Here is a 27,438-nt window from a genome sequence, read left to right on the forward strand (position 1 = left end):
TATTCAGGGGAAGAGAAAAACATGGATATACTTCAGAACTTAAGAAAAAAATGTCATCAGAAGTCTTAAAAGGGCAACCATCAGAAAAATTAAAAATAGAATGAATTACTTTTGACCAGTCAGCTTTTGCAAGGTTATGCTACAGTAACAAGCAACTCCATCTCAGTGGCTTGCAACAACATAGGTTTATTTCTCATTCAGGTGTTGGCTGCAGGCCAGCTACTGCAGGTGTGTTTGATATGTCTTCCCAATTCAGAACCTGGCTGAAGGAACAGGTCTCATCTCAGCCTCATGGGAGAGAAAAAAGTACAGTAGGGGAACCATACGATGATACTTAAAGCTTCCGCTCAGAAATCGTGGTCAGACCTTTTTGACTCATATTCCATTTGTCAAGCAAATCTCAAGCTATGCCTGGTGTTAATGGGATAGGAAAGTACAATCAACTCACAGGGAAATGCTGCAAGTCACATCACAAAAGGCAGGGATGTATAACCCTACTGTGGGGAGGATGGTAACATCTTTGAAACCAGGAAAAGAAAATTCACTCTGATTAATGTAAGGCATAAAACGGGAGAGGGGATAGAAACTTACATAAGACATGACATAAGATAGCAGAAAGGAGTACTAAAATAAATAAAAATTATAACAAAGATAGGGAATCATATATGTGTCGAATTTTCTTAAAAAAGCAAAACCCAGTAATATATTACCTATAAGAGATGTATTTTAAAACAAAATTTAGCTTTCCAGTCTGGATGAGATGGTGCAGATCCATCTCCCTGCTCCTCTCCCACAAAGTGCAACTATAAACCCTGGAAATAATGCCAGAAGCAACCGAAGGAGAACTCTGAAATGTGGTAAGAAAGCACACTGGTTTGTGACCCTAGAACCAGAGGCACAACCAACAGCAAGGCATCTTGTGTCCCCATCCAACAGAAGAAGGCAACCAGACCCACCATGTCCTAAACCGCAACCCAGCAAGAGAAGGCAGCCCAGTAGGCTAGTTCATTCTCCCAAATTAAACAGAAGTTCGTCTGACAACATCAGGTAAGCCCAACACCACTGGAGAGGGTGACTGATGGGGAGCCAAACCGACAAGCAGCCATGGAAAGTACCCTCCTGCCCTACTGGGCCTGAGACACCCTCCCCCACTGAGAGACCCCTTGGGCCCAGCCTGGGTTTCCCCGGCTACCCCTCAGGCAGCACAAGCCTAGACAAGTGAAATCCTCAGTAGCATCAGATAAGCCAATCAGACCAAAATAACACCAGAAAGGCTCTTGAAAACCTTACGTCCTTAGAATAACAAATGTAGGTCAGGACCTGTGTGCTGAAAGGCTAAGAGTTTACATAGGACCCTGAGACTCATAACATAATATATAAAATGTCCAGGAACCAATTTAAAAATCACCTGTCATACCAAGAATCAAGAAAAATCACAAGTTGAATTTTAAAAGGCAATCAACTACGCCAACACTGAGATGAATCAGACGTTGGATTTACCTGACAAGATAATTTTTTTAAAGAAGCTATCATAAAAATGCTTCAACAATCAATTACGAATTCTCTTGAAACAAAGAAAAAAATAGACAATCTTAAAGATTAAGTGATTTTTCGAAAGAACCAATGGACATTATAGAATTTTAAAATACAATAACAGAAATGTTTTTTAAAGAAAACCTCACTGGCTGAGCTCAGTAGTTAGAGTGAAGATGATAGAGGATAAAATCAGTGAACTTGAGGACAGATAAATAGATTTCACCCAGTCAGAACAATGGAGAGAAAATAGAAAAAAGAATGAGCACAGCCTCCAGGATGTGGGGGATAATAACAAAAGATCCAACGTTCGCATCATCAGAGTCCCAGAATAAAAGAGGAAGAGAGTGAGGCTGAAAGATTATCTAAAGAAATAGTGGCTGAAAATGCTTCAAATGTGGCCAAAGAAACAAACCTACAGACTCAAGAAGCTGAGCAAACAGAATAAACTCAAAGAAATCCATGCCAAGGAACATCATAATTAAACTTCTGAAAACCAAAGACAAATCAAATTTTTGAAAGCAGCCAGAGAGAAACGACGCATGACCGATAGGGGATCACCAATTCAAATCCACCAAATGATAGTGGATTTTCATCTGAAACCATGGAGTCAGAAGGATGTGGCACAACATTTTTCAATTTCTCAAAGAAATGAATTATAACTACAAATTCCATGTCCAGTGAAAGTATCCTTTAGAAATGAAGGGATATAAAGATATTCTCAGACAAAGGAAAACAAAAAGAATGTTTTGCTACCAGACCCCAGACCTATACTTAGAGATTGACAAAAGAAATTTTTTCAAACAGAAAGAAAATGATTTTTTTTAAAAAGAAGTAGAATCTTGGAGCATTAGGAAGGAAGAAAGAACAATGGAAAGAACAGAAATATTGGTGCATATAAAAGACTATCCTATTCCTCATATTTGATGACTGAAACAAAAATTACACCACCACCTGATACTCAAGCTCCTGAAATTTGGAGAATTCATCCAAAATTTTAAAGAGTAATTAACACCACTTTTACACAGCTCTACCAAAAACAGAAAATGAGGAAAATTTTACCAAATTTATGAGGCCAGTGTTACCCTGATAACAAAACTAGACAAAGACAGTACAAAAAAGGAAAACTACAGACCAGTACCTCTCACAACTTAGATGGAAAAATCCTCAATAAAACAGCAAACTGAATCCAACAACATATAAAAAGAATTATACATATGACTGAGTGGGACTTACTCCAGGTATGCAAGGCTAGTTCAGTATTCAAAAATCAATCAATGTAGCCCAGCATATCAATAAGCTGAAGAAAAATCATTTGATCATATCAATTGATGTCCCCAAAAAAGCATTTGATGAGATTCAACACCCATTCATTATTTTTCAAAAAAACTCTCATTAACTTAGGAATAGAGGGCAATTACCTCAACTTGATAATGAGCACTTACAAAGAACTTTCAGCTAGCATCATACTTAATGGAAAATGACTGAACGCTATCTCCCTAAGAGAAGGAATGAGACAAAGATGTCTACAATCATCACTCTTATTCAATGTAATGCTGCATGTTCTAGCCACTGCAATTAGGCAAGAGAAATAAAGAAACAAGGGGCATACAGATTTAAAAGACAGAAATAAAATTTTTGTCTCTATTTACAGATGACATGATTGTCTACATAGAAAATCCCAAGGAATCTACAGAAGATTCCTAGAACTAATAATGAGTCCAGACAAGGTTTCAGGATAAAAGATAAAACACACAAAAATCAATCACATTTCTATATACTATCAATAAGCATACAGAAACAAATTTAAAAGCACAATACCATTTACTATCACTCCAAAGAAAATGAAGAATTTAGGTATAAGTTTAACAAAGTATGTGCAGGATCTGAATCCTGAAAACACAAAATACTGATGAAATAAATCAAAGAAGATCTAAATAACTGGAGAGACATACCAGGTTCATGGATTGGAAGAATTAACATAGCAAAGATGTCACTCCTCCTGAAATTGATCTATAGGTTTAATGCAATTCCTATCAATGAGGTTTTTTGTAAACACAGGACCAGTAAGATAAGAGAGAGAAAGAGAGAGACTGATTTATTATAAGGAATTGGCTCAGGTGATTATGGAGGCTGATAAGTCTCAAGATCCACAGTTGGCAAGCTGGAGACTCAGGAGAGCCAAGTGTATAATTCCTGTCTGAATCCAAGTCTGAAGACAGGGGAAAAGCTGTCTTCAAGCTGATGTCTCAGCTTGAATATAGGCAGGCAGAGAGAGAGCAAGTTCTCTCTTACTCAGTCTTATTATTCCATTCAAGCCTTCAATGGTTTGGATGTGGCCAACCCATGTTAGGGGAGGGCAATCTGCTTTACTCATTCTACGGATTCAAATGTTAATCTCATCTGAAACATCCACAGAGTCTCACAGACACACCCAGAATAGCTGTTAACCAAATATCTAGGCAAGTTGGCATATAAAATTAACCATCACACAAAAGAAACTTTAAAAAGAAAAAAATAAATTTTAAAAAATTAACCATCACAGTAGACAAGCTTATTCTAAAATTTATAGTTGGCCCTCCATATCCACAGATGTGGAACCCACAGATAATGGAGGGCTGACTGTATTATGCCATTTGATATGAGACATGAGCATCTGAGGATTTTGGTATCTGTTGGTACAGGGTGGGGGGCAGGGCAGTGGCCTGGAACCAACGCCCTGTAGATAATGAGGGATAACTGTATGCGAAAAGGCACAGGCTCTTGAATTGCTAAAACAATGTTGACAAAGAAGAATAAAGTGAGAGAAATCACTCTCCCAGATATTAAAATTTACTTTATAGCCATACTAATCAGGACAATGTGGTACTGGCAAAGAGATAAACACATAGATCAATGGAACAGAAGAGAGAACCCAGAAATAGACCTACACAAATATGCTTAACTGATTTTTTTTTTTTTTTTTTTGCGGTACGCAGGCCTCTCACCGCTGTGGCCTCTCCCGCTGCGGAGCACAGGCTCCGGACGCGCAGGCTCAGTGGCCATGGCTCACAGACCCAGCCGCTCCACGGCATGTGGGATCTTCCCAGACCGGGGCACGAACCCGTGTCCCCTGCATCGGCAGGCGGACCCTCAACCACTGCGCCACCAGAGAAGCCCTTAACTGAATTTTTTTTAAATTATTTATTTATTTATTTGGTGGCACTGGGTCTTAGTTGCAGTAGGCGGGCTCCTTAGTTGCAGCCACGGGCTCCTTAGTTGAGGCATGCAAACTCTTAGTTGCAGCATGCATGTGGGATCTAGTTCCCTGACAAGGGATCAAACCCGGACCCCCTGCATTGGGAGCACAGAGCCTTCACCACTGCATCACCAGGGAAGTCCCTGCTTAACTGATTTTTGACAAAAATACAAAAGCAGTTCAATGGAGGAAGAATAGTGTTCTCAACAAATGATGCTGGAACAACTGGACATCCATAAGCAAAAAATGAACACCTAAACCTGACACCTTATACAAAATTTACTCAAAATGGATCACGAATTTAAGTGTATAGTGTAAAACTATAAAACTTTTAGGAAAAAATAAAAGTATGAGAAAAATCTTCTGGTTCTAGAGCTGGGTAAAGCATTCTTAGATTTGATATCAAAAGCAAGATCTGTAAAAGGAAAACTTGATAAATTAAACTTCATAAACATTAAAAACTTTTGCTCCATGGAAGTCTATATGACAAGTTACACAATGGAAAGAATATTTGCAAACCACATCTCCAATAAAGGACTAGTATCTAGAAAACATAAAGAACTCTCAAAACTGTAAAAAAAAAAAAAAAAAACACACACACACAATTAGAAACAACTAACGCTGGAGCAATTAGAAGCCCATAAGCAAATATATAATTAGAAAATGAGCAAACGACGTGAACAAACATTTCACCAAAGAGGACAGATGGTAAATAGGCAGAGGAAAAGATGTTTAACATCATTAGCCATTACAGAAATGCAAATTAAAACCACAGTGAGATGTCACTATATACCTCTCATAATGACTAAAATAAAAAACAGGAACAACACCAAATGCTGGTGAAGATGTGGAAAAACTGGGTCACTCATACATCGCTGGTGGGAATGTAAAATAGTACCGCCGCTCTGGAAAACAGTTTCTTATAAAACTAAACATGCAATTACCATACAACCCAGAAATTCCACTCCTGGGCATTTATCTCAGAGGAAAAAAAAAAATTATGTTCACCAAAAAAAAAAAAAAAAACTGTAAAACTGTACACAAATGTTCATAGCAGCTTAGTTTGTAATAGCCAAACAATGGACATTTCAGATGTCCTTCAATAGATGAATGGTTAAACAAACTGCAGTGCAGACATACCATGGAACACTACTCAGCAGTTAAAAAGAATAAACTATTGATACACACAACTTGGATAAATCTCCAGAGAATTATGCCGAGTGAAAAAAGTCAAACTCAAAATGTTACATATTACATGATTCCATTTAAATAACATTTTTTTCAACAAACAAATTAGTGGTTGCCAGGGATTAGGGATAGTAGGGAGAGAGGATGGAGGTGGATGTCGTTACAGAAGGGCAATAAGGATCCTTGTGGTAATGGAACTGTTCAGTATCTTGACTGTGGTGCTAGATACACAAACCTACACGTGTGATAAAACTGTAAAGAACTAAATGTGTACACACAAGGATCTAACCATCACACACACACACACACACACACGCAAATGAGTATAAGTAAAAGTGAGAACATCTGAATAAGGAATAAGACTGGTGGATCGTATCAATGTCAATATCTTGGTTGTGAAATTATACTACAGTTTTACATAATGTTACCATTACAGGAAACTGGTTAAAATGTATGCGGAATGGATCTCTCCATATTTCTTATAATGCATGTGAATCTACACTTATCTCAAAAACTGAAATTAAAGAACCAAAATCTACAGAATAGTTGAAAAATAAAGATATGGTATGGCAGAGATGGATGATCGTCAATTATACTCATTCTTCCCTTCTTCTATATAATACAACACAATTTTCAACTGGACACAGGGCTTCCAGGAGTAAAGACTACATTTCCCAAATTCCCTTGCAACTAGGAGTGGCCTAAGACTAAATTCTAACCTTGGGATGTAAGCAGTAATGATATATTCAACTTCCAGGAAGTATTCTTAAAGAAAGGGGACATGCCCTTCTCCTTCCCCTTCTTCTTTCCTTCTTACTAAATCATGAGCACAAGGGACATAACCTAGGGATTGTGGAAGGACCTCGGGTCCCTAAGGACTTTATGTGGCTGCCATAACAGCTCTTATCTGCCTATGTTTAATTAAGAAGAAATAAACTTCTATCATGTTTAAGCAACACCATCCTAGGCTTCTTCTGGATTTTATGAAATAAACTTCTACCTTATTTGGGACACTGGTATTTTAGGTTTTATCTGACTACAGTTGAATCTGGACCTAACTAATACAAATAAAACATATTCCATGGAAAAATAAATCACAGTTTTATTTTCAGACCATGTGGAATTCCAGGCCAACTGTAAGAGACAAAGAAGGAAGTTAATTCCTTTTTCAGCCATTATAGGGGTTTTTAGTAGCGGAGACCCAACTTTGTTGGAGAATTCCTTGTTCGTCTTTCCATGGGGGCTGCAAGCCCCTAAATCATACCAATATGCCAAAATATGGTCATTAAACTGTGTTCTAAGGAAATAAAAAAGAAGGAAGTTAAAAAAAGAAGGAAGTTAAAAACACATTAAACTGTGTTCTAAGGAAATAAAAAAGAAGGAAGTTAAAAACTGTAAAAGAACAATAGATCAGGACACTATAAGGATCATGAATATATGTGTGTTTAATAATACAGTCTCAAAGACTGTAAAGCAACAGCTGACAAGTACTATGGGGGAAAAGAGACACATCAAAAACTGCAGTTAAGGAATTTAACATACTCCTCTCAGAAGCCACCAGATCAAGAAGACGAAAATGAGCAGATAGATTTGAATAACAGAATTGATAACCTTGAACTGAGATAGAATGAAGAATTTTATACCCAAGACGTGAGTGTATACTATTTTTTAGCTCACATAGAACATTCAAAACAATACACCATGAACTAAGGCTACTAAGGAGGATGATTCAACCATTTCCAAAGACCGTAATAAAAATAGGAATCGATACAAAAAGATAGTTTTTTATTAATCTCAAAGGTATAGAAACTGAAAACCCAAGCTACTTAATAATACTTGTATTAAATAGGAAATCATAGGGAAAATTACAAAATACTTAGAACTGAATGACAATAAAAACCCTACATGTCAAAATTTGTAAGATTAAAGTGAGACCTAAGGAAAATTAATGGCTTTAACTATATTTACCAGAAAACAACAAAGATGGAAAAAGTGAGCTAAGTATTTAACTCAGGAATTTAGAAAAAAAAGATTACAGAATAAACTCAAAGAAGAAAATAATAAAAGAAAAAGGGGTAGAAATCAATTAAAATGCCTTCAGTTAAAATATCACCTTATTGCAACTCCTAATGAATTAACTGATCTAACCACTGACCACCAATTGCTACTAAAACCAAAAAAAAGAGTCAACCAGACACTGTCACTATGTTCCTCTTGAAGGAAGAATATAACCTACTTATGAGGTAGTCATGTAAAAAACGCGTATATATGTAGATATCAGTATAGATAGACAGGTAAATATGATACAGATAGATTTAGATATAGATGTAGGTATAGATATATAGATCAAATCTGATCAACCCTCTAGATCCAACTGCAAATTTGCAGGAAATTTCATGAAAGTTCAATCAACTCTAAATTCAATGAAAGCTCAATCAAAATTCTAGTAGATTTTCTTAGACAGTTGACAAATTGATTCCAAAATTAATATATAGAAAAATGAAGGCTCAAAGTCCACAAATAGCTAAATCAATTTTTTAAAAGAGCAAAGCATGGTGATTTGCTATATCAGATATTAGGACATACTACAGAGCTATATAATTTTATTAAAGTTTGGTTCTAACTCAAGAACAAACATATAAATCCAATGGAGCAGAAGAGAAAATACCTATATGTATAGGAACTTGATATATGATAAGGGTAACACCACAAATAAGTGGGAAAAGGATGATTTATTTAGTTGATGGTTTGCCAGTACAACCTCTACCTCATACCATACACAAAGGTGAATTCCAGGAAGATTAAAGACCTCAAATTGAAAGGTAAAATAATAGATCTAATAGAATAAAAACAAATGAAATTCTTTTTGCGACCTTTGTCAGGGATGAACCTCATAATCAAAACCCAAATAGCAAAAACCATAAGGCAAAAATTGATGAACTTGACTATAACAAACGTAAAGATTTATATTAATTAAAAGGATGCTGTGTTTATTTCCTAGGACTGCTATAACAAAGTACCACAAACTGAGCAGCTCAAAACAAAAATTTATTGTCTCATCATTCTAGATGCAATAAGTCTGAAGGCAAAGTGTCAGCCAGCCCTTGTTCCCTCTGAAACCCACAGGGGAGAATCCTTCCTTGGTTCTTCTAGCTTCCAGTTTTTACCAGCAATCCTTGGCATTCCTTGTTTCATAGGTGTATCACTCCAATCTCTGCCTTTATCACCATATGGCTATCTTCTCCCTGTGTGTCTCTGTCTTCGCATGGTATTTTCCTCTCCTTATAAGGACAGCAGGCATACTGGATTAGTGTCCACCCTAGAGACTTCATTTTAACTTGATTACAATCACAAAGACCTAATTTCCAAATAAGGTCACATTCACAGATACTAGGGGTAATGATTTCAACATGTCTTCTTGGGGAATACTATTCAACCCACTACAGTCTGCCCTATGCCCCCAACCCAAATTTACATCCTACCCACATGCAAAATACATTCACCCCATCTGAACATTCACAAAAGTCTTAACTCATTCCAACAACAATTCTAAGTCTAAAATCGTATCTAAACATCATCAACTCACAAAGTCCCAAATCTCATCATCTAAATAAGGTATAGACGAGACCCTGGGTATGATCCATTTGGGGACAAAATTCCTCTCCATCTGTGGGCCTGTAGAACTAGAAAACAAGTAGTCTGTTTCCAAAATACAATGATGGGACAGACATAGAATAGACATTCCCATTCCAAAATGGAGGAATCTAAAGGAATAAAAAGGTCACCATTTTCAAGCAAGTCTGAATCCCAGAAGGACAAATTCCTATGGATTTCAAGGTCTGAGAACAATCCTCTGTAGCTTGATGCTTTGTCCTCTGGACCTGTAGTGATAGCTGCTGCCTCTCTGGCCTCTGTCTCTGTATCTGTGGATCTGCCCTCGGAGTCATTCATCTTTTTCTTCAAGGGTGGTACATGTTTGTAGTTGAGTAGCTCTATCACCTACTTTCCTGCCTATAAAATCCCAGAAATCTGACAGCTTTCCTTTTCTTAACCAGCCTCTGTCCAAGCTGGCAGCGTTTTAACTGGCATATCATTCTCACAAACCTTGTGGGTTTCCTGTGTATGTCAGAGACATCTATGCCATTAGACAAATGTTCCCCACAGATACTTTCCACATAACTCTGCCTCTGTTTCTGGCTTCTGCTGAGATTTGATTTGACCCATTGGTCACATACCTAAATCTCTTCAGCAAAATATTGTCCAGCCACACCTTTGGTGCTCTCTCCAGAGTGTGCTTTCTCAACAGTGAATTTTCTAATTTTGGCAATCAGCATAAGCCAAGAAACTCCCAAACCATCAAGCTCCGGTTCCTTTATTTTTAACCATTTCTTCTTCAGTTGATCTCTCTCCTCTTGGAATTTGCTATAAGCAGTAAAGGGAAGCCAGGCCACACCTTCTACACTTTGCTTGGACATCTCCTCAGCTAAATATCCAAGCTGAGTTCTGATTTTTACCCAACAACAGAACATAAATCAGCCAAATTTTTAATTTTATTTTTTAATAAGAATTGCCTTTTTCCCAGTTTCCAATAACATGTTCCTCATTTCCTCCTGAGGCCTCACCAGAAGAACCTCTAATGTTCATATTTCTAGCAGCATTCTGTTCATGATGAGTACTGTATTCTCTAAGATGATAGAAGCTTTCTCAACTGTGCTCCTCACTTCTATCTGAGCCCTCACCAGAATAGCCTTCAATATTCATATTTCTGCCAATAATCTCTTCAGTTTAATATAGAATTTTTTAATAATGAGCCTCAAAATTCTTCCAGCCTCTGCCCATTACCTAATTCTAAAGCCACCTCCACATTTTTAGGCTTTTGTTACAGCAATACCTCACTACCCAGTACCAAAATCTGCACTAGTTTCCTAGGGTTGTCATAACATAGTTCCATAAACCAGGTGACTTAAAGCAACAGATGTTTATCCTCTCATAGTTCTGGAGACCAGAAGTCTGAAGTCAAAGTGTCAGCAGGACCATGCTCTCTCTGAAGGTTCTAGAAAAGAATCTTTCCTTGCCTCTTTCAGCTTCTGAGGGCCCCAGGCATTCCTTGGCTTATGGCAGCATAACTCCAATCTCTATCTCTGTCTTCACATGGCCTTCTTTACATGTCTTTCTGTGTCCTCTCCTCTTCTTATAAGGACTCCAGTCATTAGATTTCATCTTGAGATCCTTAACTAGTTACATCTGCAAAGACCTTATTTCCAAATAAGGTCACATTCTGAGGTTCCTGGTGGACATGACTTCTTGGAAGACACAATTCAACCTGCTACAGATGCTATGGACAAAATTAATAAACAAGTGACAACTGATAGAAAATATTTTAAAAGTCTAAAATCATTAAAGACGATTACTATCTCCAACATGCAAGAGAACTGTGAATCAACAAAATGGAAAATCCTATAGAGAAAGAGGCAAAGGATATGAATAGGCAATCCATTGAGGCAGAAACTCAAATGAATAAAACTTTTATAAAGAGCTATTCAGTCTCATTAATAATAGGAGAAATCCAAATTAAAACAAGGAAACTCTACTTTATGTCCATAATTTTGGGTAGAAAAATTAAGTTTGCTAATACCAAGTATTGGCAAGAATGTGGAGGAATGGGACCCTACATAATTTATATTGACTTTCCATCTTGCTCAGAGTAAAGTCCACAAAGCCCTGCATTTCCTGGTCCAGCTACTTCTCCAGCCTCATCTCCGACCACCCTCTGCCCCCCTCTCTCTGCTGCAGCCCACCGGCCTCCATTCTGTTTCAAGTGTGCCAAGCACACTTTGACGCCAGGGTCTTGGCATTTGTTTCATGTGCCTGGAATACATTTACCCCATTCATGGCATGGTTCCTGATTTCCTTGAGGTTTCTGCTCAAATGTCACTTTGGGGGGTAGGCTTCCTTGACCACTCTGGTAACAGAGGACAGAGGCTCCCTCTTTGCTCGGTGTATTTCTCTCCATCACAGTTACAACTCTCTGACACACTTTATATTTTGCTTGTTTGTCTGTTGATTGTCTATCTCCCTCTACGAGAATGTTCACTCTGCTTTGCTCACTGCTGCATCCCCTGAGCCTAGAACAGAGCCTGGCATATTATAGGTGCTCGGTAAATGTGTTGAAAGAACAAGGAACTACTAATATTTATTGAGCGATTACTGGATATTGAATGCCTTCATTTAATCCTCACAACAACCATATTGGTCATTATTACTTCCATTTTACTGACTTGGAGACTGAGGCTTAGAGGGTTTAAGCATCTATGGGAGGTCACACAGTAGATGACTGAGCTGGGACTTGAGCCCAGCCTGGTTGATTCCAAAACCCAGGCTCTTAAACACTTCACTATACTTCTGTCAATCACCCACAGGGTTCATAATTCTCACATGGTGGACATGAACGTTCACGGCTCAGTTCTCCTGCCATAGGGAACACAGCTGTCATTCCTCTAGATCCAAAACCACATTAGTGCCGAGGGCCTGCCTCCCCGGGGTTCCCCCAGGCAATGACCAAGCACAACCGGTACTTGTGCTGCCCTCTTCTAATGGCAGCTTTGGCTGGGGACTCTCCAATGCCTTTTTAGAGCTCTGCTAGGTCTCAGATTCTTCCTATGCAATCTTCCTTCCTTCCCCCTCTCTTTTCACAGAGTCACACTGCCTACTCCCGCTCCCTCCCCTTTGTCCTTCACAGGGTTTTCACCAGTGAATCTCTTGCACCCCAGATCCCATCTTGGCTTCTGCTCTTTGGAGGTCCTGATCTAACATAAGCATAGTACCTACTATAGCTGGATATACACACCCCCCGTGACCCAGCAATTCCCTTCCCATATATATACTCAGAAGAAATGCATACATACTGTCACCAAAAGACATGCACAATAATGTTCACAGCAGCTCTATTCATAATAGCTCAAAACTGGAAACTACCCAAATGCCTATCAACAGTCAAACGGGTAAATAAATCATGGTATATTCACACAATAGGACATTATACATCAAGGAGAATGGATAATCTACAATTACTCACCACATGGATGGATCTCACAAACAGAATGTTGAGTAAAGGAAGCCAATGCAAAAGAGTACAGACTGTGAGATTCCATTCATATAAAGTACAAAACCAAGCAAAACTAATGCATGGTGTTAGAAGTCAGGACAGTGCTTATCTCTGGGGGCCGGGGGTGAAGACTAGAGAGAGGAGTAACAGGGATTTCTGGGGTGCTGGGGATGTTTTGTTTCTTGATCTGCATGGTAGTTAAGTGGCTTGATTTATTTTTTGGAAATTCCGCGCTTACAATATGTGCATTTTTCCCTAGGTACATTATACTGCAATTTTAAAATATTAACGAAAAATAGAAGATCAGGACAATGTTGAACAACGCTCACCAGAACGACAAAATCACAAGCCAACTGGTAAGCTCTAACCCTGTCCCCTGCTCCTGTCAGGGTTCCACCATCCTTATGGTCACTTCAAGACTCAAAAATGTCCCTTTCTTTAACCCTTGATGGCCAGTCTGCCACCAAATTCTCCTGGTCATTTCTTCACAATATCTGTCGGCTTTGACCTGGTTTTTTTGTGTTCCTGCTGTCACTGCTCCATCAGATGGCTAGGTTCAGCAGAAGCTGGCTTCTAACTAGTCTCCCAGCCTGGTCAGGGACTAGTGAGGCCAGCAAGGCACCCAGGGGGCTAAAATTTAAGGAGGCATCATTCTCAGGGTGCTGCAAGCATGGAGTTGACAGCAGAAAGTGATGTTTCTTTAAATTCTGCAACCAGGCACCTAGCTTGCCTCACACTAGTCCCTGCTCTGTCATGCTGGATTAATCTTGTTTTCCTCATGTCCCTCCCCTGCCGAAAGATTTACCATTGTCCCAGCTGCCTACTAAATTAAGGATGATCCTGGATAGGTCATACCATCTCCTTTAGCCTCAGCTTCTTTATATATACAGTGAGAAGCTGGACTTAGAGATGGCATATAGATTTCCTTTTTGAGTATAGCAAATCTAATTGTCTATAACAGCTATCTGGGGCATTGGGTTAAGAAAGATTCTGAGGACAAGTACAGATTCACTTGGAGAAAGGTACTGTGATCAAGTCCTGATATTTGGCATGAGCGAGAAAGAGTACAGCCTTGAAACACATACCAGGTGTTTGCCTTAAGTGACTAAGAACAAATTCTTTATCCTGGCATTCTAGACACTCCATAATCTAGTCTCATCATACAATGGTCCTATTTCCTAGATAATCAAGTGGAAAGTGTTCAGCCTAGTTTCAAAATACAGTACGGTGAAGTGCCCTGGGACAGCTGCACCGTGCTGAGTTGCAGCGTGGTTACCTGTGGTTGTAACATCACTCTCAGGCCCACTTGGGCAGAGCTCCCATTGGTCAATCCTTGGGCTCCCACTGGGCTCATCTCCATTTCCAGAACCTAATTCCAAAATACTGTTCTGAACTCCCTCCAGAGAGCTGATTTATGTCCTGGTTAAGAGAAAAGGAACCCAAAATATTGTGCCCATTTGTTTGAGCCATGGATGGTTAAACAGGGTCATCTCTCACCTGCTGACCAGCCTGGGCCTCTCGGCTCCTCTGGTACCTGCTGGATTTGACAGCTTAGCCCAGAAGACAAAGCCCAGACGATGAGTCCAGAGAAATGCCAACATAGGACCTCTTAGAGGTGCCCCCAGGGACTTGCTCATGGGGCTTTCTGAATCCAGGGTATACATACATACATACACACACACACACACACACACACACACACACACAGTCCAAAGTGCATGATTCATTGAATGGGGAAATCTCCCCAGTCCTAATTTTTCTTTTTTTCCCTCTTTCCCAACATCTTTCCACCCAAAATGGAGATGGCTGGGCTCTGCCTGAGCTGGCACATCCAGGACTCTCTGGTCAGAGAGAACCCAGCCCCCACCCAACCCCTCATCTCTTCTGGGTGGACACCTACATGCAGCTACCCAGAAGGCAGGTACATGTCCATACATGTACTACAGCAAGATTTGTGCTCTGCTTAGGCCGAATACCAGGAAAATGCAAAGCAGTAGTGGCTAATTCTCCACAGTGATGTATGGACGGTTTCTCAGAGGAGGTGACTGAGGTCTTACAGGATAAGTAATAGTTGGCCTAGAAGAGCAGAAAGGGAAGGGAAGGCTTGTGTCAAGGATGTAAGTAGGAATGAACTCAACATATTATACAGCAGCGGTGGGAGCTCAAAACCCCAGGACAGGACCTGTGTGTCTCCAGCCCAGGACCTCATTTCACCTGTTTGGGGGTCTCGGGGACATTCCTAACATCCCTATCCAGGATGGACCCATTAAGTACCGCACAATGGGTGAAACAGTAGGGAGATAACATTCTAGAGATCGGAGGTCCCAGAAGAGAACGAGCGGGGCACCTCTGCATCCCGTTCCCCTAGCAACGCCCGGCAAGTGGTCCTGTCCTGCTTCCTGTTGAGCTCATCACTGTCTATCCATTCAAGGGCCGGCTCCTGTCTGCTCATTGACTGAGCCCAGGGGATGGATGTGTGATGGAGTAAGCAATGGGGAGGAAGCGTGATCCCCTCCTGAGGTCATGAGACTGGTGGGTGGGGGCCCATCGCCATCCCAATGAGTGAATCAAGTAACCTGATTCTCAGGAAGGGATTTCAGTGAAGTCATCTGGAAGGAAAAGAACTCAGATACTGTGTGGCAGCAATATGTGAGCACAGAGGGCAAGAGGGGCAGCAGGGAGGGATGAGGGAGGGGGAGAGGCAGAAAGTTCCTTTCCCACTGTCCAAGAGCTCTTTCCACCGACTCCGCATCCCCAAGACACAACTACAGGCACCCTTCAAAGCCCTCCTCCTCCATGGAGCCTTCCCTGAGTGCCCCAGGCAGAAGGGCCAGAAGCACAACCAAGGTTGAGAACCACTCCCTCTAGACAGTTGTCTGAGGAAGCAGGACCCTGCAGTGGAATGAACAAGGGCTCAGGAGGCTCAATCTGGGTTTTATTTCCAATTCCGCCTCAACTAGATGGGTGACCTTGGGCAGCGTACTCGTCCTTAACAAGGACAATTTTCTCATCTGCCAGTTGAGAAGTGACCATAATACGTACATCTCTCAATATCGAGAGGATTACATAAGATATTTGTAAAGCCCCAGAACTTAGTAGATGCTTGATAAATGTATTTCTCTTGTAACATGCTTCATTTTCAAGCACACACCTCATCTCCTCATCTAGACTGCAAGCTCCAGAAGGGAAGTTTTATAACACACACACACACACACACACAGTGACAGCACAACGCCTGGCACGTGGACAGCTCAATATATGCCTTTCAGAAATAACAACTTATAGAGCAAGAGGGAGAGAAAGGAAGCAAGGAGGCAGAACCTTGAGAAGAGAGATTTGCTCCCCCTAAGGCTGGGCAGGAAGCTGAGTCCCATCCTTCTCGTCTAGTTGTCAAGTGCCTGTGTTCATTATCTTTTTTTTTTTTTTTTTTTTTTGCAGTACGCGGCCCTCTCACTGTTGTGGCCTCTCCCATTGCGGAGCACAGGCTCAGTTATTTGTGATCAAACGATTTGATGTGGATGTAATGTATAAATCCATACGGGTCCCACAGTCATTTAGTATTAATTAAGCAAGGCCATTTAAAGGCTGGGATTCCACTGGGCTTACTGCGCTTAGTGTTTAATGGCAAGAACCACTTGGCCACTCCGCTTTCTCTCTGCTTTTGCCTTGTCCCTTTTACCTCCAGAGGCCAGAGCTGGAGCAGAGTCACAGCTGCCCTGGGATGGACAGCGGTGCACAGGAGGACGCTGGCTGGGGTGCAGATAGATGATTGACAGGTGGGGAGTTCACTAGAGGCCCAGCCTTGCCCTTGAGAAGCTGACATTTCATTAAGAAGAAATAACGGCTGCATTGGCAGAACGCTAGCCTGGGAGGCTGGAGAATGGGGTTTTAGTCCTGCTCCACTGCTGCTGACTGTGCAACCTCATATAAGACACTCCCTCTCTGTTCTTCATCGGTTAATTAAGAGTCTGGACAAGCCAAGTTCATTCCCTCTATCTGGAATGCATCTCCTTCAGTTTCCCCTGGCTTCTTTATTCCGTCTTTCAGGTCTCAGCTCACATCAGCTCGTCCAGGAAGTCTCCTAACCAACTACTCCCCACCACCCCATCATTCTGGAGCATATTGTCTCTGCTTTATTTTCTTCATGGGACCTGTCACTATCTAAATTATCTCGGCATTTGTACTCATTTGTTTGCCTGTATATTATCTCTGTCTCCTCCCACTACAAACTCCACAAACCAAGGACTTCATCTGTCTTATTCAACACTTTAAGACCAATTCCCGGATCAGTACCTATTCTGTACGTGGCACATGTATATGGCACGTGGCAGGGGCTCAAAAAATAATCAACCACTGAATGAATCATTAGGTGATCACTAAAACCCCTTCAAGATGGGCATTCAATGGCCCTTGACATCTGGGCCCAGAAAGCAAGGGCAGAATTGGGTGCAGACAGAGCTGGGTTAGCCAGGAAGACTGGTGGGGGAAGGATGATTGGGACAAGTCCCAAGGGATGGAGCGAAGCCGGCCTGGAGGGGAGGAAAAGATGGGTGCTGCCTTGAGCAGACGTCAGACATGAGCCAGAATGGTGGAGAGCTCCGAGTCTCAGCAGCTGCTACCCCTTTGGGCTTCCAGCCAAGACCATTTGGTGAAACTATATTAATAATCACAATACAAGAATCCCTTGTGGACAGGGACAGTTTCCCTTCCAAGGCACCACTATGCATATCACTTCACGTTATTCTCTTGCCATCCCCTTGATACAGGGGATGGGGAAATATCTTCTGTCATTTATAACACTTATATAAAATTAATAACGCCAAAATTATCCATTTGTATAGTACTTTCCAGTTTCCAGAACACACTTTCCTATACAAGAAGGCTAGTACATTCCCCATTTTGCAGAGGAGAAGACTCAGGGAGATGAAGTGACTTGTCCAAAGTCACTCATGGAATAGGTAGCCTGAAAAACTCAAACACAAAACTCAAATATTGTCTACAACCCAGTAGCCTCTTTCCAGATGAGGAAACTGAGGCACAGGGTACCTGGTGAGATTATGACAGTCCCTTCCACATATACCCAGGGGGACTAAGCTACTTGCAGGGCCAGGGTGAGGCCTGATGAGAACAGGGGGAAGGGAACAATCTCCCTTTCAGACTGCAGCATGGAGATGGAGATTAGCCCAAATGAAATATTTCATTATTCTAGTTCAGGGAGACAGCATCAGAGAACCATGGTATTACGGACTCCTAGAATTTTTAAGCTGAAAAGGATGATGGAGATATCTCCTATCTCTTTATACTAAGATTATAGATAGGGCTCAGTTCCTGGTTCTAAGCTCTTTGACTTATCATATAATTTCTGAAATGAAAAGCAAGATGCCATGCACAAAGTAGGCCCAATGAATATCTGATGCAGGGTCGAGCACTGAAAGCAGACAAGTAAGGCAGATCAAGGGTAACAAGTCAAACCGTGGTCGCCACTCGGCCTCAGTGTTGGGGTCTAATAGGGAGTGGTGAGGACTGTGGCAAGTTGGAGAATATAAACCTGTCTGAGGGGGGTATTACTGCAGCCAATCGTTGCCATGGAGGCGTGCAGGCTCAGTGTTATACCAATTCTTAAAATTTCCGAAGAAACGCCAGAGATGAAGATCTCTATTAGAAAGTCTAGAATTTTAAATGTTGGCGTGTAAATGTAAAGCACTGTGTGAGCCAAGCAAAATATGTCTAACATTAAGTTTCCATCCATTGACACTTGTAGTTAAGTGGATAACTCAACTCTGTTCAACCCCTTCATTGTGCAGAGGGGGCAACTCGTAGAGTTAAGCTATGGTCCTGAGATCACAAGCAATTAGGGGCAAAGACTAATCGCTCCAGATTTCTAATCCAATTCTTAAACTGTTGACCCTGAGATCAGGCATCTGAGAATCCAGTAGGTTTGGAGACACATCACTACATGGTTTGATGTCCTGCATCCACACGTTCCATCCAGCCCAGACCCTGGCCCAGAAGTCAGGGTCCATCCTCCCGCCTGACCCGGAAGGCCTTGCCCACAGAAGATGGGCAAGGGATGGACGTAGCACCTCCTGATCTCCTTCCATCCAACACCTTGGGAGGTCCCCCCACCCTCTTCACAATGCCCCATCCTCAGGCCACTTAGAATGCAGCACCGTGGCACAAGCCAGCTGTCACTTAGGCACTTACAGGCATAACCGTGGAAAAACCAAAGCACGGTTATTACACTTAATAACCAGTTGCCACATCATCAACTCATTGGAGTCTGAGAGGCGCTGTTAGGATGTCAGCTCCCTCAGCCTAACAAGTCAGCACTAGAGGCGGGCACAGATGGGGCTAGGCACCAGCCTCCAGGAGTCACTCTGTCCCCTTCCTGCCTCATGCAGAGGACACTCACCCAAGGCCAGCCTGAGGCTCATTCCTGCCCTCTCCCCCGACCCGACAGTGCTCAGGAACTTAGCAGCTACACCAATGGCATCCAGGGTTTGGAGGAGGGCCAGAACCCCAGAGAAGGGGGGTCTAGGCCCTGACTGGTATCTGAACAGGAGGAAGCAAACTGGCTTGGCAGACTGGGGCCCAGGGGTCTGGAGGAAGAGTATCCAGGGCTAGGACCCCTGCAGTGGTATCCTGGCTCTGCTGTGTGAGCTCAAGTAAGTTACTTCATCTTTCTGAGCCCCCGTTGCCCCATTTGTATAAGGTGGTACCTCAAAGCTTTCTTATAAGGGTTCATTGAAATGTATGCATAGTGCCCAGGATGGCTTCCACACCCAATACATGGCAGGTATCACCGAGCTCTTATTGAGCAGAAAGATGCAGAGGTTGGGGGTCCTGAGCTGGGAAACAAGGACAAGCACAGGGATTAACAGGAAATAAGACCACTAGGAAATGTTTCTGAATTGGCCTAATACACTGAGGAAAGGTCTTTTAGAGCTGCGATGAAAATAATTAGCAATAATAAAACCTAACATTATCCTTATTGTCCCCCTTTTAGAGTGAAAGTTCAGAGAGGTTGATTTACTTACCCAAGGTAATCCAGCAAGCAAGTGGTAGAACTGGGCTTGGAGGCCAGGCAGTGAGACTGCAACTGAGATTTTAGCCATCCTTGCCGTCCTCCCTCTCCCCTCCCCTCCTAGTCCTGATATCTACAAGGGAAGACCTGCTGTGATGTGGGGCTGGGGGAGGGAGCAGTTCCAGGATGGAGGCCAGGGCAGAGGCCTCCAGAACGCAAAGATCCTCCTGTTACTCTGGGTCAAGGCCACATGAGCCACGCCTCCATGAGGCCCAGTCAAAGCGGTGGTCCCCACCGAAAGCCTTGAAGGGCGCGCGCGCACACGCACACACGCACACGCACACACACACACACACACACACACACACACACACACACACACACACACACACACACACACACACACACACACACACACACACACACACACACACACACCCCCACCCACCCGCTGGACGGGCCTCTCCCGCTGCCCCTCTCTGGCCTGAGGCAGTGCAGTGCTGCCATCTTTCGGCCCCACGCGGTACTGCAGCCCCACCCGCCCTCCGGGGCGAACCCAGCCGGAGCAGCTGCCCCCAGGGGCACCGGCCGCCAGCCTGTCCTGCAGTCTGTGCCTGGAGTGGGGGGTCCTCCTCCGTGAGCCCTGGAAGGACGGCTTCTCAGCATCAGCCATGGCCCAAGACTCCAAACCAGCCCAGGCAGCCACAACGGGGCCATCTGCCCTTGGAGAAAGACAGTGCGTTCAGGCCCCAAGGGTACAGGGCTCCCTGAGGTTGCCTCCTGCCCCGCCCCATGCCTGGGCTTGCGCTGGGACCTGGGACCGCAGAACAGGGAAAGGGAGCCGGTGAGTGTGAGAGAGAGCATCTCCCGAGACCTGGGGGGAGATTCACTGCCAGCTTCTGTGAGATTCCCAGAGAGCCAGGAGCCCTTATCTCTAGAGGAGGGATTGTGGGTAGTGTGTATGTTTTTTGTTAGTTAGCCTTTTTATTTGTTTTGTTGTGTTTATTTCTTATTTTTTCTTTCTTTTTTTCTTTATGCTTAATTGGAATTTTACATTTTTCTGCAATGACCAAGTAAGCCTCAAGAAATAACGTGATATGTTTATAAACTTACCTGAAAGTAAATTTGCTTTTAAGTAAAGACATAACAATTTTAGAGCAAAAAGGGACCTTTTGCCAAACCCCTTTCTTTCACAGATGAGGAAAATGAGCTCCAAGATAGGTGACTTGCCCAAGGTCATACCCCTAGTCAGTGGGGAGATGGACTGGAACTTCCCTCTCAGGACAGGATCTTTCCTCTTTGAGAGTGGGCTGGGCCTTCCCTGACCCTCCAGCCAGGGTATGATCCCCTATTAGTCCCACAGCACCCATTTTTCTGTTTCCTGTCTGTCCCTCTCATGAAAGCTTTGTGGAGGCAAGAACCTCACCTGCATTGTCCACTAAGGTATTCCCAGTGTCCATGTTGAGTGATTGAATGGAGTTAATCAGGGAAGGCTCCCAGGAGGAGGTGAGTATACATCCATTTTTGAAAAGGCAATGGTCGTAGATCAATAGAAGACAGGAAGCATCCCAGGAGGCGGAGGATGGCCTAGAGCTGGCACACAGTAACTATGTATTCCCAAATACTTGTGGGGGAGGGGAAAATGGCGGAATGGCATGGACTGTCCTCCCACACACATAGGTGAGCTAGGATGGTTTTGCTCATCTGGGAATCTGGGACAGAAGCTAGAAAGAGCTCCTCTCTGGCACCAGGAAGGGCTCACTAAGAACCGAAGCCTCAGGGCAGCCTAGCTGGGTCTGTTGGGATCTGGCTGGGCCTGGTTGACTGTACTGGATGGGGTCTGACCAGGCCTGGGTGGGTGCGCTGGCTGAGCCTGGCTGAGCTGGCAGCTTCCTCCTTGCTCCCGTATTTAGGAGCGCCTAGCACCGGCCTCTCAGTCTAATCTCCCAGGGCTCTAGTTTAGAGACATATAGGGGGGAAAGTCCAGAAACGTTGAGGCTAAGGGGAAAATGTGAGGCGGGTCCAAATTTATGCAATGTCTTGTTTTTAGGGCCCTTCACAATAGCACTATTAGTTTAGGAACATAGATGCATTAAGATATAATGATCAGGGACTTCCGTCGTGGCGCAGTGGTTAAGAATCCGCCTGCCAATGCAGGGGACACAGGTTCGAGCCCTGGTCTGGGAAGATCCCACATGCTGCGTAGCAACTAAGCCTGTGCGCCACAACTGCTGAAGCACGCGAGCCTAGAGACTGTGATCTGCAACAAGAGAAGCCCACGCACCACACTGAAGAGTAGCCCCTGCTCACCTCAACTAGAGAAAGCCCAGGCGCAGCAAGCAGCAAAGACCCAACGAAGCCATAAATAAATAAAAATAAATCTAAAAAAAAAAAAAAAAAAAAGATATAATGATCAAGTTGAAATATAGAGGCCATTTACTGTGTACAGATATGAAAGTCAGAGAAAAATGGAAAATTTTCAGCAGAAGGAAATGGATACTTCCTAAAGGAAAAACATTCTCTTAACATTTCTGGAAAAGTCCCTCAAAAGGTTCTTGGGGAAAAGCTTTATTGCCCCTAGAATGTTACATAACACCTACGTGACGAGGAGGCAGAAGGCTCCGTGCAAGTCCCTCCTCAGGAGACACACATGTACTGGGCACCTGCTGTGTGCCCGGCTCGGTGCCAGGCTCGTCCTGTGCACAGCCTGGTGTGACAAAAAGGCGACACCTGTAGATCACAGGCACATGCGGCAAACCTCAGCCAAGGGACAGCATCACCAGAACACAGGGGAGGCAGGGCCTGTCAGCCTCAGCCTCTGCTTAGGCCAGGTGAGGGGCGTAGGTGCATTGGTCTGGCCTGGGGCCTGGCACGATGCACATGCTGCTGTGCACCCCCCTCTGCACCTGGGCCTGCTTTGGGATTCTGACTTTACACTTCCTCCTGCAAAGTCTTTAACACCAAAACCTAAAGAGACGGGGTGCTGGTTAAGGGCCCCTCCAGGGATGGGAGCAGGGATAACTGTTTATTGTTTCTGATTCAAAACCGAACTCAGAGAGAGCAAAGGCCAAATGATAGAGAGAGACTCGGAGAAAGATACCCAGAGAGGGATGGAAAGTGAGAGACAGGGAGAAAAAGAAAGATGGAGAAATAAAGAAGTAGGGAAAAGAGGAGAGAGACAAAGCGACAGAAACGAGGAGAGAAGCTTACAAAGCAGGAGAGAAAGGGAAGCTTACAGGGCAGGGGAAAGGAAGGCAAGCTAAGGAGACAAAGGGATGAACCAACAGTGAAAGGACCAGGGAGGCGGGAGAAACAATCTCTCCAGGCGGCCCCAACCCTCTTCCACCCTCCCCGCAGGCACAGCTAAGAAACGGGAGGCGGGAAGAGGAAGCAGAGCCCGGTGAAGTCGCTGGGTAACCTTGGAGACGAGAGCCAGGCAGCCGGGCGTAGGGAGGGGCGCAGCGAGAAGGAGGGAGGCCGGCTCGGCTCCGCAGAAGACCGCAACAGGTCCGGCCGCCGGAGGAGGGGTGGGGGCGGGGCATAGAGGCCGAGGCGTGAGACCTGGATGAGCTGGGGGAGGGGGGAACAAAAAATTCCAGAAACAAACATAACGAGGACTAAGGAGTCGAATAAAGAGAGAGATTTTACCGAGAACCAATTTAGGGAAGAAAGGGCAAGGAGTTCGGGAGCTGTGATAACAGGAAAGGGGGGTGGGGGGCTGGGGCGGGGAACCGGGTGGAGACGAGGCCAGCAGGAGCCAGCCCAGATGACTGGGCTGGAGCACGGAGGGGCCAGGACATCGGGGCTGTGCAGAGGAGTGCAGGCAGAAAACAGTCACAGCTGACTGGCCAGGAGGGGCTCCGATTTCTGACCCCTTCCCTGAGACTCACTGGGGGTATCGCTGCAGCATCCACCCCCAGCTGGGGATGCAGGGTTTCTGAGTCCCAGATGGCTGGCTGGAGGGCCATTCCACTCACTGTGTCCTGAATTCTTGCTGAGCTCCCACTATGTACCAGGTGTGTGCGGGGCACTCTGGGGACACAGGGACCATTAGACAAACATATGCCCTCAAGCCACTCATACACTAATAGACAGGGCGGAGAGCTCTCTTGGATCAGTTAATGCCAGCTTGGGGCACATCAGAGAAAGCCTCCCCCTGGTTGTTATTGAGCCATACTTCGAAGGCTGGGAAGGGCCAAGATGGAGGGGAAGGGCTTGTCAGGTGGAGGAGAGGCAAGAGGCCCAGCAGGAGGCAGAAAAGGAAAGCCTGATTTGAATCCACAGCTGCTGACTAGCTGTGTGTTCCTGAGCAAGTTACCTAACTTCTCTGAACCTCTCTTTCCCCATCTTGCAGAATTGTTTAAGGATTATGACAACACGATCTTTTATGACACTCCTCCCTTCTAAAAATGAAGTCCCCTCCACTCGTGTGGGGCCAGACTTAGTGACTTGCTTCTAACAACAAAAACGTGGCAGAAGTGACAGTGTGACTTCAGATACTAGGCCATAAAGAACACTGCAGCTTCCTCCTTGCTCTCTGTTGGATCACTCACTCTGGCAGCAGCCATACTGTGAAGACACTCAAGCAGTCCTACGGAGAGGCCCACACAGCAAGGAACCGAGGCATGTGAGTGTGCCAGCTTGGAAGTGGCTCCTCCGGCCACAGTCAGGCCTTCAGATGATGCAGCCCTGGCTCGAAAGCCGATCTTGGCTGCAGCCTCATGAGAGACCTGGAACCAAAACCACCCTGCTAAGCCCTTCCTGAGTTCCTGACCCACAGAAAGGGTGTGAGATAATAAACCTGTATTTTAAGATCCCGAAGTGTATGATAATGTGTTACAAGGCAATGGGGAGCTGATACAGGGGCTTGCAGTCGGGTCTAGAGCCACACCCCCAACAATGGCCCCTGGGGACCTGTGTTGTAACCTCAGCGCCCGCAGCAGGGAAGGTGAGGAGAAGATGCAGAAGCACCGAGGCAGGACGTCAACAGTAGTGCAGCAGACAGAGTTCTGAATGACGCCCACAGCAGGCCTGGATACGGAGGGCATGGGCGGGGCCTGGGTTGTTCAGAATTCCCAGGAAAAGCAGGTCCCCATCATCCCCAGCTCTTCCCACACTGACACAGCTATGTAGCTTGCCTAGGCTAGCGGGAAGGCCAGGGTAGAAGTGAGAACAAAATGACATTTGCCTCACCTGGCCTTAAACCTCAGTCTACCACTTACTACCTGGGGTATACTGCACAAGTGACCTTGATTCTGCCTCCGTTTCTCATCTGTAAAATGATGATGATAAGCCTGGCTTCCTTGGGCATTATTCTCATGGCACGGCAAAGAGTCTCATTACATGAGAATCAAATGAGAAATAAATATACAACATCAAGTTCAAAGTTGAAGTCTTGGAATACTCACCCCTTGAAGCCAGGAGAGCAGGTCCAGCTGGGGATTTCCCATTTTTTATTTACCTTCTGACTCCCAAGTTGCCCATTTCCTTTAGGGCCTGAAATAATTTGCAGGGGGAGCTTAAAAGGAAAGGTTTAAAAAAAAAAAAGGGGGACACTGGTCATTCCTGTCCCATAACAATTCTAAGTAGTTGCGGGCTTGTTTACAGAGCAAATCTTGTCCTTGACCTCATTCATTCTCATCACAACCCTGGGTTACTCACTAGCCACCTTTGCTCTGCTAAGCTCTCTAAGCCTCAGTCTCCTCCTCTGTGAAATGGGGGTAATAACAGCATCAGATCCACAGTGTTGCTACGAGAGTTAAATGAAATCACAGTGGAACAGGCCTGGTGAGTCCTCCTTAAATGTGCGGGATGATTGAGACAATGGCACCTGTGATACCAAATAAGGCCATGTTCTTATAGCACAGAATTTAAACAGCTCAGGGAGTCCAATTTCATTTACAGAGGAAGGTCCATTCTTCTGAGACCTTCTCAAGTAACAATTGTTGGGAACCCCAAGAAATTCTGACATGGGGTGATAATCTGTCCTCCTCCTGTACACCTACGGCCCCCCAACCATCCAGCATTCATTCATCTCTGTAACCATGAGTATACCTCCCACCACAGTGCCTGCACAGAGTAGGATAAGGACATGTCAATGGATGTGTCGGCAGGTAGATGGATGAATGGGTGGATGGATGGATGGATGAAAAATGGATGAATAGATGGGTGGATGAATGAGTAGGTGGATGGATGGATGGACGAAAAGATAGATGTAAGGATGGACAAACAGATAGATGTAAGGATGATTTAAGGGTGTTCTTCACTCTAGGCCTCATGCCAGACCTCACCCTAGTCCTTTCTTGGGGCTCAGTGTGGGCAGAGAGAATTTCTCTCCTGCAGGGAGAGAGAAGAGACAGAGGAACATCAACCATCCCACAATTTGTTCTCAATCTTAATTAAACACATTTTTGATGAGTTCATCAACTTCACCTAATTAGGCTGTCCTAGAGCCATCTCTGCCTTAGGGTGTGTTGAAGCCGTCTGGGCTTCTCCCTCAGAAGGGCGGGAGGAAGGACTCTAGTCAGACCTAGAAGCCTGCGCTCTTCACGGCCGGCGGGGGGCGGGGGTGGCCAGCAGCCTGAGGGGAAAGCCCAGGCAGCAAGGCGGGAGACTCCCACCATGTCCTCAATCTCCATGAAGTCTTAGGATTCTCTGGGGTGAAGGCAGGGAGAGAGGAAGGGGAGCAAAGACTCCTCACCGGATGTCCCCGGCCCAGAGACGCCCAGAAGTCTTCCAGAGAAGAGATGGGGCTGGCTAGTGGCCTTTGGTGTCATAGAAAGAACCCGAACTTGAGTTGGAGGTCTTGGCCTGAAGACTCAACCATACATGTCCCGGCTGTGGGCAAGTCATAGGACCTCTCGGAGCCTCATTTTGGGGAGGAAGTTGGATTGGATGATCTCGTAAGATCCCTCCCATCTCTCAAGACTCATGAGTCCAGAAGACAGACTTCAAGGTCATTCAGGAGCTCATGATCTGGACACCAGGATGGAGTCAGGAAAGTTCCACCCCCTGGCTGGCCGCCTGGGGGCCTCGATGACTCAGCCTTCTGAGTCCCTTCTCCAGATCTGTGACTGGTGTTGGGAAGGACACCCTAGCAGAGCCTGAGCCTCAGACCAGTGGGGAGGGGGAGGAGGTGGGGTAGGCAAGGAGGCTGTGACAGTGACTGGAGCCTCTGAGCATGCCACAGACCCTGTTTTCTCTGCAGAGGTGGCTGCCCTAGAGGGAGCAGGTACCCTCCCAGCCCCAAACCTTCTGGGAGATGGAGAGCCAGGCTGCTGCCTAGTGCCAACGAGGAGCTCTGCTCTCATCCTCCCCCACCAAGTCCTCAAGAGCCAGGCAGAAGCTCCA

General features: G+C 44.5%; 1 long non-coding RNA gene across 1 annotated transcript in view; it reads right to left on the bottom strand.

Moving 5' to 3' along the window:
- The window catches only part of LOC137230894 (uncharacterized), a 270,727-nt gene that overhangs the window by 170,393 nt on the left and 72,896 nt on the right, over positions 1–27,438 (bottom strand). Inside the window, exon 4 of the long non-coding RNA XR_010946298.1 lies at positions 25,497–25,606. This is a non-coding gene — a long non-coding RNA (uncharacterized lncRNA). The remainder of the gene's footprint in view (positions 1–25,496; positions 25,607–27,438) is intronic.

The sequence above is a fragment of the Pseudorca crassidens genome, chromosome 9, assembly GCF_039906515.1.
Source record: "Pseudorca crassidens isolate mPseCra1 chromosome 9, mPseCra1.hap1, whole genome shotgun sequence".
Classification (NCBI taxonomy): domain Eukaryota; kingdom Metazoa; phylum Chordata; class Mammalia; order Artiodactyla; family Delphinidae; genus Pseudorca; species Pseudorca crassidens.